Raw genomic sequence first — 13,835 nt, forward strand, 5'->3', positions numbered from 1 at the left:
GTTAATGCCTTGCTCAGTTCCTGAAGCTCTTTCTCGTGAATAAATCATCTATTTTTTCTGATATTGTAATGATATTTTTGTCGATACTTGTACAGACACGCTCAAAAATATCCGAACGACCTGAATTGCATTTCGCCTGATTCGAATGCAACCCACATAACGCAGACGTCAAGCAGGTCTTCTAATCGCTCCTTGGTACAGTCCTTTGACTATTGAAAATGGTTCCAACACGTCACCACTAGAAAACACTGCTCTGTATCGCAATAACTCAAGATGTAAAGTAATACCACGATACTACAAATATCAGGGACGCTTTAACACAGGTAAGACAGTCCTTAAGGCTTGTAAGCTCACATTTATTACAATAAATGACATACCTGATATTTTACCACTCTCATTATTACGTCAGATAGGTAATGCACGTAGTACGTTCATCGTATTCACGATTTCCTCTTCAATGTAACATACCCTACTTATTATTTAACACAAAATGACATTAGAAATTTAAGTTATTCACGTGCAGCTAGCTGAGAATATGTAATGTATGAACTTCAAATGACATGACGAACCATTTAATTCTGTATATAGATTACAACCCAGGTCATTCACACCTGCGATAAGGTGTTGCCTGATATTTATAGCATCGTGGTATTACTTTACATCTTGAGTTGTTGCGATACGGAGCAGTGGTTTCTAGTGGTCACTTTTTGGAACCATTTTCAATAATCAAACGACTGTATCAAGGAGCGATTAGAGGACCTGATAGAGAGCTGTCTTATGTGGATTGCATGCGAATCAGGCGAAATGCAATTCAGGTCGTTCGGATACTTTTGAACAAGACTGTACATCTCACCCACCAGTTTCCGTCCAACTTGGGTAATTCATTAGTAGTGCGTGTTTTTCTCTCTTTTTTTTTTTTAACTTAGATTGTATTTTAAACACATGGCGGAGCATATGCATCCTGAATGTAAAAATACGAGTAGCTGTCACTGTCCTTATCATGATGGATACCCCATGATGTTGTGACATATTGTTTCGCCATTACCTATCACAGTTAATGCTAAAAATTCTGTATAATCTACTTCCTGATGCTGTTCTCTCAAAATATCTCTAAAAAATCTTGAGGTCGGTCCACATATAACTGTTTCAAGTCTTTCTTGATCATTCCGTACCGAATAACACTCTCGAAATTATTACTATCGACTGCAGACCAACAATGACGAAATTTTTTCAAGAATGTTGTAGTCGAATCTGAACTTCTAGAGCTCATCTTTTCCCAAATTAGAATATATGTTTCACTATCCCTGCCAATGCGAGGTTCGTATCGTTCGACATAAGAAGGATGTACGCTAATATTTCAATGCACGAAACGATAACATTAGCCAATAAAAGTAGCTTACTAACGCAAAATACACTTCCGTCCGGGCACGTTTTGAAATTATCGGCCGGCCGTTGTAGCCGAGCGGTTCTAGGCGCTTCAGTCTGGAACCGCGAGACCACTACGGTCGCAGGTTCGAATCCTGCCTTGGGCATGGATGTGTGTGATGTCGTTAGGTTAGTTAGGTTTACGTAGTTCCAAGTTCTAGGGGACTGATGATCTCAGATGTTAAGTCCTATAGTGCTTAGAACCATTTGAACCATTTTTGGAATTATCGATCATTTTAGAAATTAGTACTAAAGTAAAACTACTTCAATTTTCAAAACAAAGTCTACAAAAAATTTGTAGACTTTTTTCTAGTGACCTAATTAAAATGCACAATATTATTATTTTTACAGATGAGCACCAGCAGAATAATAGCATTAAATTTTTTAGATTCTTCTGTTAGCCTGAATCGAGGAAGACATGATTATGGATTTTATCACAAACCTGTATCTTTCGACATTTTTATTTCTGTCTGATTAGGTCATCTTGCTCAATACAAATAGGCCTTCCATTGAACTATAGTGAGTAAACTTCTTACACTTCCATACATGCTGTTAAAGTAGAAAAATAACCTAAATGATTGCTAAACGTAGTTCATAATAACACCTGTCAACTTGAAACAGCAAGATAAATGAAGAAGTCTAAAAGCAACAAAACAATGAACCAAAAAAAGATAGGTTTACCCTTCCTGTCTACGGCTAGGTTTTATACACTTATTAACCAGTTCATTATGAGTACCTGCTTAATGGCTTCTTTAACTGTCTTTGGAAGGAAATACATAACTGATTCTGCGTATCAGGGATACGCCAGTTTGTTGGTAGTTTTGTGGAGGTGTGTGGCATTAGATGTATACGCAAAAGTCATGTAATTCCCGTAGCAACAGGCCACTGATCTGTGTACGTGATGACGGCGCCCGATAGCCCGATAGCGACGCAGATGGGTTCATTAGGATCAGGCGGATTTGGTCGTAGAGACTTCAACATGAGTTCACTACTATGGTCCCCAAAGCACTTTTGTAAGCTTCTGGCTCCAATGCATGGACAACTATACTGCTGAAAGAATACATCGCCATCGGGGATGAGAGGATGCAAGTAGTTCCTGCTGTCAGTGTGTGTTCGATTACTACCACAGGTCCCATGCAAGCGCAGAAGAATATCTCCTATAGCGTGAGACAGGGTTGTAGCCTCTCCCCGATGTTATTCAATCTGTATATTGAGCAAGCAGTAAAGGAAACAAAAGAAAAATTTGGAGTGGGTATTAAAATCCAGGGAGAAGAAATAAAAACTTCGAGGTTCGCCGATGACATTGTAATTCTGTCAGAGACAGCAAAGGACTTGGAACAGCTATTGAATGGAATGGACAGTGTCTTGAAAGGAGGATATAAGATGAACATCAACAAAAGCAAAACAAGGATAATGGAATGTAGTCGAATTATGTCGGGTGACGCTGAGGGAATTAGATTAGGAAATGAGTCACTTAAAGTAGTAAAGGAATTTTGCTATTTGGGGAGCAAAATAACTGATGATGGTCGAAGTAGAGAAGATATAAAATGTAGACTGGCAATGGCAAGGAAAGCGTTTCTGAAGAAGAGAAATTTGTTAACATCGAGTATAGATTTAAGTGTCAGGAAGTCGTTTCTGAAAGTACTTGTATGGAGTGTAGCCATGTATGGAAGTGAAACATGGACAATAAATAGTTTGGACAAGAAGAGAATAGAAGCTTTCGAAATGTGGTGCTACAGAAGAATGTTGAAGAATAGGTGGGTAGATCACGTAACTAATGAGGAGGTATTGAACAGGATTGGAGAGAAGAGAAGTTTGTGGCACAACTTGACTAGAAGAAGGGATCGGTTGGGAGGACATGTCCTGAGGCATCAAGGGATCACAAATTTAGCACTGGAGGGCAGCGTGGAGGGTAAAAATCGTAGACGTAGACCAAGAGATGAATACGCTAAGCAGATTCAGAAGGATGTAGGTTGCAGTAGGTACTGGGAGATGAAGGAGCGTGCACAGGATAGATTATCATGGAGAGCTGCATCAAACCAGTCTCAGGACTGAAGACCACAACAACAACAACAACAGCGTAATACTGCTCTCAGCCGGCTGCGTCCGTGGCCCGCTGCACGTTTCGAGCTGCCGTTCACCTCGATGACATCGTCTGTGGAGGCGACAATCGACGTAGTGTAGCAAAAATGTGTTTCCCCCGAAGAGCCGACACGTTTCCATTGATCGACGGTCGACTCCCAATGGTCCCGTGCCCACTGCAGTCGTAACTGACGATGTCTTTGGGTCAACATGTGAACACGAAGGAGTGGTCTGCTGCGGAGCTCCATGTTCAACAACGCAAGATGAACGGTTTCCTCCGAAACACTTACGCGTTCACCGGCATTTTGCTTTTCCGATAAAAATGACGCAGATCACCGTCTGTGCTACTTCAAAGAGCACACGCAAATCCCACTTCCTGAGAAGAGTCGTGGACGTCCACCCACGTGGACTACCAACATGATCACACTAGAAAGGTGTTGAGGAACCGTGACTAATGTGGGAAGACGATGTTTCTTTCGACGTTTCGATGTTTCTATCTGAATTTCTAAAATCGTTGGGGGAAGTGGCAACAAAACGACTATTCACGTTGGTGTGTAGAATATATGAGTCTGGCGATATACCATCTGACTTTCGGAAAAGCATCATCCACACAGTTCCGAAGACGGCAAGAGCTGACAAGTGCGAGAATTATCGCACAATCAGCTTAACAGCTCATGCATCGAAGCTGCTTACAAGAATAATATACAGAAGAATGGAAAAGAAAATTGAGAATGCGCTAGGTGACGATCAGTTTGGCTTTAGGAAAAGAAATGGGACGAGAGAGGAAATTCTGACGTTACGGCTAATAATGGAAACAAGGCTAAAGAAAAATCAAGACACTTTCATAGGATTTGTCGACCTGGAGAAAGCGTTCGACAATATAAAATGGTGCAAGCTGTTCAAGATTCTGAAAAAAGTAGGGGTAAGCTATAGGGAGAGACGGGTCATGTACAATATGTACAACAACCAAGTGGGAATAATAAGCGTGGACGGTCAAGAACGAAGTGCTGGTATTAAGAAGGGTGTAAGACAAGGCTGTAGCCTTTCGCCCCTACTCTTCAATCTGTACATCGAGGAAGCAATGATGGAAATAAAAGAAAGGTTCAGGAGTGGAATTAAAATACAAGGTGAAAGGGTATCAATGATACGATTCGCTGATGACATTGCTATCCTGAGTGAAAGTGAAGAAGAATTAAATGATCTGCTGAACGGAATGAACAGTCTAATGAGTACACAGTATGGTTTGAGAGTAAATCGGAGAAAGGCGAAGGTAATGAGAAGTAGTAGAAATGAGAACAGCGAGAAACTTAACATCGGGATTGATGGTCACGAAGTCAATGAAGTTATTCTGCTACCTAGGCAGTAAAATAACCAATGACGGACAGTGCAAGGAGGACATCAAAAGCAGACTCGCTATGGCAAAAAAGGCATTTCTGGCCGAGAGAAGTCTACTAATATTAAATACCGGCCTTAATTTGAGGAAGAATTTTTTGAGGATGTACGTCTGGAGTACAGCATTGTACGGTAGTGAAACATGGACTGTGGGAAAACCGGAACAGAAGAGAATCGAAGCATTTGAGATGTGGTGATATAGACGAATGTTGAAAATTATGTGGACTGAAAAGGTAAGGAATGAGGAGGTTCTACGCAGAATCGGAGAGGAAAGGAATATGTGGTAAACACTGATAAGGAGAAGGGACAGGATGATAGGACATCTGCTAAGACATGAGGGAATGACTTCCATGGTACTAGAGGGAGCTGTAGAGGGCAAAAACTGTAGAGGAAGACAGAGATTGGAATACGTCAAGCAAATAATTGAGGACGTAGGTTGCAATGATGTCAGTCATCCGACTGAGTAACTCGGAATTCCACCATAAGCTCGGCTACCAGTATAGATGTTATGTGTAATTCACGTCCACATTAAGAGTATAGGTATACAGCATAGTTTTTATAAACCATTGTTGTCCTTATTGTCTTTCTTAAAGTAGAGAATAAAGATATTCCGTCCTACCATTACCGAACAATCCATTAAAACTACAGTCTTCCACAACGTGTACGCATCCAGTTAAAATTATAAGATGTACTCTAATTGTAGGAGTCATAACGAGAAAAAAAGCCATTATCAATTCCATCGGAGCTAGCATTACTCTCCTAAATTGCGAAACTATCTTAGGTAATTTTTATATATCTGCTCGACAAGTAATGTCTCCGATATGTATCAGGAAAGCATAATTTATTCTGTAGGTCTGACTGAGTATTCTTATACAGCTTCGTTCAAACCGTACTTCGTCGTAGATAACAGCATCATCTACTAAAATATGAGGTGCCGTGGGAATATAAGAATTCCATCTACAGAAAGAGTAACACGTAAAAGGATCTTTTTTATGTTAACATGGTTCATAAATGATTTCAACGTCATCGTCTTCTTCTTCTCCGACATCCGTAGCCTCCTCATGCTCCTAAGGGAGGCGTTACTGCCAGGGAAAATAGTTACGCGATTGTGGACAACTCATAAGACAGTCTGAATAAATTGTTCAAAGTGAATGACCTCCCTTTGTAAAGACATATAACAAATTTGTATGTCAAGTCACAAGCCAAGCGTGAACAAAGTTATTGGTAACTATCTCTCAGATTTATAGTGTCCAGACATGTGACTATGAGCACCTTCTACGTAGTCCTTGGCTAAACTGCACTACCAGGCTAGAGTCTACACGATACAACTGCAGAATGGATAATGTGTTTCACCTATTGCAGGTCCATTTAATTATTTTTTTAACTATACCGAAGAGTATTTACAATTTTCTCCAGTGTATTCTGTGCCAATTACATCAATGTGGTGTCATCTAACAGATAACCTACAGAACAGCGGCAGTTAGTCTACTGCAGTTAGTAAGAATACCCGAAAGTTGCCTTAAGTTGTACTGAGACTTATGACGGAGGAAAGCTTATTAGTTATGTTACGTCTGATACAGATTTCAGTATCTACTACATGGAGACGCTTACCACTAACTCCAACATAGATGACGTAAGTATTATTCAAAAGTACTCCATGAAATCATGAGAAACATATTTCTCTCAATCCCCGACATTGTTTCCCACAATACCGTGAGATAACAATATCGCCAAATTAGGAGCGGTACCCACAAACAGTATCGGCCACAAGAGCAGTTCTTTGTGGTGGGCCATACCTGCTGTCGTAACCGAATCATCAGGGGCGCCTCACCCACCAGTCCATATCTAGCGCTACTATATCCATCACTCGTGAATCGTCCAGCTTTCCTGCAAACTCCTCCCATCATAATCCACCGGTTGTAAAAGTATTTGAAAAATGATTGTTTATAAGCTAGATTTCTTTTTTTTCCAAGCACTACTGGTACTCATCATAAGTAAACAGTAAGCTGTAGAAAGCCAGTCCGGTTAGCCGTGCGGTGTAACGCACTGATTTTTCGGCGGGAAGGCGTGCCGGTCCCCGGCACGAATCCGCCCAGCGGATTGATGTCGAGGTCCGGTGTGCCGGCCAGTCTGTGGATGGTTTTTCAGGAGGGCTGGTTCTCCTTATTCCGCCTCAGTTACAGTATGTCGGCGATTGCCGCACAAACACTTTCTCGACGTACGTGTACACCATCGTTACTCTATACGCCAACATTGGGGCTACAATCGTCTAGTGTTAGACGTCCCCGGGAGGGGGGGGGGGGGCGCACGGGGGCCGAACCGCACAATAACCCTGGGTTCGGTGTGAGGCGGCGGTGGGGTGAGTGGACTGCTGTATCCTGTTATGGGGTTGTGAACCACTGAGGGCTACGGTGGGAACGAAGCCTCTTCGTCGTTTCTGGATCCCCAGTTCCATACAATGCAATACAATACAAGTTGAAGAAACGGATTTTTGCCTTATCTCAGTGCGGAAGAGATGGGATGATCGTCTGTTAATCAGACACACTATTGAATCAAGACGGGGAGACATAGTTGTTACTTACGGTTTCTAAAACCGTCAAAAGCAAAGCGTTTCCCAGAGATGTTTACTGTAGTGTTAAGGTTATCGGACAAAAAATTTAGTGAGAAAATTCTGTTAATGCGAAAGAGAGGAATAACTGGTGGTTATATAGATGTCTAAAGAATGTAATGTGTGGAGCTGGCGTATATTCGATGGTTGAAAGGGTACCGCCCCTATATGGCTGAAAGTGTTTCCATATTTATCCAGATGTTGATTTCTGTCTTCGATACGAATAATTTCCATCCTGTGTTTACCATATGCACGCAAAAGATAACACATCAGAGAGAGACGTTGTGAGATATAAAACACAACATTCCGGAGAATTAAGGTAGATGTGGGGAACGTGTAAAGATTCACACGTATTTCTGACAGTCGGGTCAGATAATAGGCTGTAGAACTGTATCCCTATAGCTTTAATTATATAACGTCTAAATATTCATTCCAGGGGATGCCCTGCACAATATAGAGAAGAGACAGTAAATTTACTAAGATAGAATGTCGTGGATTCAGCCCACCGCCATTTGAAGAATTAATGTACATATGACTGACTGGAAGTACGTCCACCCCCACAAAAGTGTTACACAAAATACCCACGGGGTACTGTCAGGACCAATGTCGTGCATCTGGTGAATATCTATTCATTGTAAGCAAATCAGTACGGAAATTTATAGCGAAAGTAAACCTGAGAATGCAAATAACAACCATGCATATGTTCTAACGGGTTTTGTTGGTTTTTAAATAGAATAAAATATGCCTGTCTGATATGTATAGCATACTTCACCTGTCGAGCAAACCTTGAAAATTAATTTTCTGGTATGTATCCCAAAATCATTCTTGAACTTGTCTACTGGGGGGGGTGAGTAGTGCTAGATCATATTTTCGGCCTATCATTAGTAAAATTAGAATACAGAAGTATATTATTTGGTGGATGTTTACATTGTGTGGAAGACTGAAGTTTAATTGATATTCGGTAATGGTAGACTGTAATATCTCGGTACTCTACTTTAAAAGAAGGTAGCCACGACCTTTAATGGTTTATAAGACAATGAGTTGTATATGCACTGTTCCTTGCTGCACATCCAGATAACTGTCTATTCGCCGTAAGCAAACTAGTGTGGAAAATTCTAATGAGAGCAAGTCTGAGATTGCAAAGAACAATTATGCATTTGCTCTAAAGGGTCCGGTTGGGTATGATAAAGAATAAATTATGCCTTACTAATATTTGCTGGAGACATTGTTTGTCGAGCAGGTCTTTTAAAATTACTGAGTATGCATACCTAAGATCATTCTGCAGTCGGTCTGCTGGAGCTAATATTAGCTCTGATGGAACTGATCATGGAGTCGTTTCTGACTGTGATTCCTAAAATTCGAATACATCTTCTATTTTTAGGTGGATGTGTGCATGTTGTGGAAGACTGTAGTTTTATTGGAACATTCTATAATGCCAGAATGCAATACCTACTCAATCTACTTTAAAAAAAAGGCAATCAGGACCTATAGTGGTTTATGAAAAATATGCTGTATATTACAGCCTTAATGTGGAAATCGATTACACAAAACATCTGTACTGGTAAGCGAACTAATGGTGGAATTCCGGGTTACTCAGCCAGATGATTTGCTCACATCACTTCCTATAGAATCAAAACTGGGGGACTAGGTTTCGTAAGCTCCTGCAGCTATTGTTGAAAGAAGCGATTGGTCTCCTATTCAATAATTAATCATCAATTACATACCATGTTTAGGATTGCCGTGTGTATTGTGACAAAATACGAGATTTCGTCAATAGTCTGATCCTTACCAGACTCGTTTAACGGAAGTACGCTACAATTGTCGAAAGATCTACATCAATAGACGTCTGACAGACCAGTGTATACATACGCACAATTCTGAAGATATATTAGTCGTAGGACAAGTCATCCTCTGAGTAAAGAGCGTGTAAGAGCCACAAAGGGGTCACAGCCACGAAGTGGCTCAGCAACCTTATAAAACACATCGGTTGACCATAGCTCTTTTTCTTCTTCATACGTAACAGTGTATGAGTCTTGCGATACATTGATGGTGATGTAACACTACACACGCTGTCAGAAAGCTTTTCTTAATGAGTCCGATCACAATGGCAAAGAAGACTCCATTTACTGCATGTTCGTCCAGAACGTTTTTTTTCCTAGTACAATTGACTTCATAAAATACAACTGAGCAGACAGACTCTGCAGCCATTCCTCCCAGAATTGTTGGGCTCCGATATTACCTGATTTGTGATTTTCCACCGACAAGATTGTGTTGTCAGCGGTGTGCGAGAGGCGGGTTCGTGGTAGAATCTTAACATGCAACATCCGCTGATATTATTGTAACTAGTACAAGTATGGAGATTTTTTGCTACCACGTAATGCTTTCCTGTTAGTAAGACTCTGCTGTGGCTCGCAGGCGTATAATATTAATTAATTTCAATACGTATTTATTCCCCTGGCTGATATAGGTTTTACCCAGGTGGCACACACTGTAAAGTTTATCAATCTGTATTCCTCTGATACTGGCGGCATGTGGGTGGCCCAAGAATGCCATTCCTTTCCCACAGTGGCTGAAGCATTCGTTTTGAAAGATAGCACTAGTTATCAGACGAAGGCGTTTGCACGTGTTGCTAACCGTTAGACTAGCCACTGGTCGGTGATTTCCTCCATCTCTCAGTCTGCATATGATTTTTCCCACTGTTATTTAGAGCCAGTGAGATTGCATCACCCCGCGACTGCTGGGCACGTATATGAGGGTGTGTTACACGGCAGAAATTGGATCATTGTTCCGAGGCTTGTCTGCAAGCTTGCAGTTCCTTCTGCTGGAGACGCCGTCCTGGGTCGACAGACACATAGATCTTCTTGACTTAAATACGGTGCTGACTGCATTGTCATCAGGTACGTGCGACCAGTCATTAGATTTATCAATGTGCGTGTGTTGCTCTCAGTTTTGAATCATGTTGGTAATTGATCTTTGGATAATCGGTTTATCGATATAGGGAGCTCAAAGATCACATTTTATTCCACCGTGGCCTCTGCGGGTCTATTTATGATTTTGTATGCTGGAAGAGTTTTTTTTCTGATGCACAGTGATTATTTCTGTGTCTCATTTTCATGTAGCGATGGCGTAGATGATTTTTGCAACTTTTTACGAATCTTATGGTAACGTGATATTGCTAGAAATACATGTCCGATAGATATAGCTTACCGTCGACATCATCCTAGGATTGTATTTTATCGCTAAATTTTCTTCGAAGTTGTGCCAGGTTTGTGGCGCCAGTCCTGCTGCCGTTTGAATGATAGTCATTATTAAGACGTAGATGTTTTCGTTGCAAATAGAGCAGTGTGCTGATTGTACAGTGTGTGTCTTTGGAATTATGTGGATCAATCTAAATTACATATCATACTCACATTTTTTTTGGTGGTTAGTTGTATTGGGTTGTTTGGGGAAGGAGACCAGACAGCGAGGTCATCGGTCTCATAGGATTTGGGAGCGACGGAGAAGGAAGTCGGTCGTGCCCTTTGAAAGGAATCATGCCGGCATTTGCCTGGAGCGATTTAGGGAAATCACGGAAAACCCCAATCAGGGTGGCAGGACGCGGGATTGAACCGTCTTGTGGTTAGTATGAGACATATCGCATTTTCGCACATATTTGCAGAGTTTATATGTTTCGAGTCTTCATTCCACCTGGAAGGCTGCCTAACTGAAAATGCAGTCACCTACGCTAGTTTCAGAAGCAAGACGATTGGAGAGAGCAGGAGAGGACTATGTTTCGAAAGGAAGGGCGGTGGCCAGACATGTACTTGGCGCTTAAGCTGTTAGCAGCGGTTATCCGCAAAGGCTAGGTGTCTACAAGATAAGATTGGTTTGTCTAGGAGCTCCATAGAGAAACTGTAAAGGAGCAGTGTTTATTTGCAAAAGCGTCCACAAGATATGACAGGCTTTTGATGTGGCGGGACGAACTCTCCCTGCATGACTGGGCGTCATTATCTGCTAGGTCGAAGGTGATTACACATACACCGTACAAATTTCTCCACCACTCCTGGGAAGATGCTGGCGAAGTACAAGTTCAGCTACAGTCACTAATCCGGTCGCTATCTACTGTCGTGGCCTCTTACATGAACAGCCGGCCGTTGTGGCCGAGCGGTTCCAGACGCTTCAGTCCGAAACCGTGCTGCTGCTGCTACGGTCGCAGGTTCGAACCCAGCCTCGGGAATGGATGTGTGTGATGTTCCTGGGTTAGTTAGGTCTAAATAGTTCTAAGTCTAGAGGACTGATGACCTCAGATGTTAAGTCCCACAGCGTTTAGAGCCAGTTCAACCATTTTTGTTACGTGAACTCAGCCCACTTTGTGAATCTACACACAGATGCAGCTGGAAGAGTGAGTTAGTGAGGCCCTCTGGTCAGCGGCGGCAGCCTAATTACTTGCTGTTGAGAGGGCGTAGGCGGCTTGTTACATGTTTGTGTATCTCTGGTCTCTCTTGTAGCAAGCGCGCTTCTTCCAGCCCCTACTGTGGATCTTCGCGCTACATCTCTGCCGACCAGTGTGCTGGCGGCAGCTTACGCCAGCAGAAAATGACCAGATAAGTCATGACCTTGAATATAACGAGCACAGTTGTCTTGGTGATTCCCATAGGTGACCTTGATGAATTCTTAGTGGTTTCCTGCTTGAGGGGGGTGCGAGAGATTGGGGTACCAAGGAGCCCAAGCCTGTAACATGACATTGGATGTCCTTAGCAATAAGCTTGAGGTAATATATTTATCTCAGCCAGAACCCGCCCTTGATACGTACTACCTTCCACCAAATTCGAGCAGCGTGCTTCTCATGTATCTAAGTTGGAATAACAGTGTATCACACAGACACCCGGAAGTGATACTCAATTTCGGCAGATGCTCAAAGTGTTCATGTCCCACTTAAATTCTAGGGGACTGATGACCTCAGATGTTAAGTCCCATAGTGCTCAGAGCCATTTTCTTGAATCCACATAAATCGCTGTACTTGTCCCTGCATGGCCACCCTACAGTTATCGGTGGATAATGACCGAGAGGGAGCCCATGCGCATCGCGATTATCCTGGCGCGGTAGAGGGCGCCCACGTGCCCCTCGTGGGAACGAAAGAACAGGTTGAGAACTTTGCTACCCACAAGGCAAGTGACAAACCATGACATACAGCGTTTCCGGATATTCCTATTACAAAGTTTTAAACCTTGTAGAGAGGGAGCGAGTACATAATATTTTGACTAGAAATTCATGACTAGAAACGTACCGTTTCCGTTTTCAAATGGTTCAAATGGCTCTGAGCACTATGGGACTCAACATCTTAGGTCGTAAGTCCCCTAGAACTTAGAACTACTTAAACCTAACTAACCTACGGACATCACACACACACCCATGCCCGAGGCAGGATTCGAACCTGCGACCGCAGCAGTCCCGCGGTTCCGGACTGCAGCGCCAGAACCGCTAGACCAGCGCGGTCGGCCGTTTCCGTTTTAAGACGGTTTCAGCTCACATGTGTAATGCGTCCACTTCTAATGAGGGGAAGTGAAAACAGTACACACTGTGGGTCCAGCTGATTCTCCGCAAAGCGTTGCTTACTGCACATCCTACCAGCACCATTGAATTGACGCATCCCTGTTTCCATGTCTACTTCTGTCCACAGACGAATGTAAGTTCGCCGGGAGCTGATTTCGTGAAACAGCCATGTCTGGGTTGAAAAAAACCGCTCTTACCACGCATGTTCAGGGAATTTAGCACTGGTTCGGCATTAACGTGTGGGCAGGTTTTCGAGACGGTCACGTGATTGGACCACACCTTCTTCCCCTCAAGCTATCTCGTCCTGCATAACTTCCTACAAAATATTGGAATTGTTCGTGAAAGCTGTGCCAGTGACTGTCCGTCAGGAAATGTGGTCTCAGAATGGTTGTGCAACACCCAACTTCCCAGGTGCAGTTTCGAGACGCCTCAGCAGATGTTATGGTGAAAGACGAACAGACAGAGGTGATAAAACCGAGTGGCTGCCTCTATCGCTGGGTACAACTTTCATGGACTACTTCTTCTGTGGTCGTACACAAAGATTAATTTACGAGACTAATACAGAGACAGAGGAAGATCTGTTGGCACGAGTTGTGGCCGCTGCACTAGAAACTGAAGAGATACCAGGTGGCATGGAGAGTGTGTACCACAACATGCTTCGTAGGTACAATGTCTGTAACAACGTTGATGCTCGCCACATCGAATCCCTGTTGTCATGAGTCAATATTGTTCTATACGTACTGTATACTGGGTTCTTTTTAATTTTGGAACAATTTAAACATGTAAAGTTTTATTA

Source organism: Schistocerca cancellata, chromosome 9, assembly GCF_023864275.1.
Source record: "Schistocerca cancellata isolate TAMUIC-IGC-003103 chromosome 9, iqSchCanc2.1, whole genome shotgun sequence".
NCBI lineage: Eukaryota > Metazoa > Arthropoda > Insecta > Orthoptera > Acrididae > Schistocerca > Schistocerca cancellata.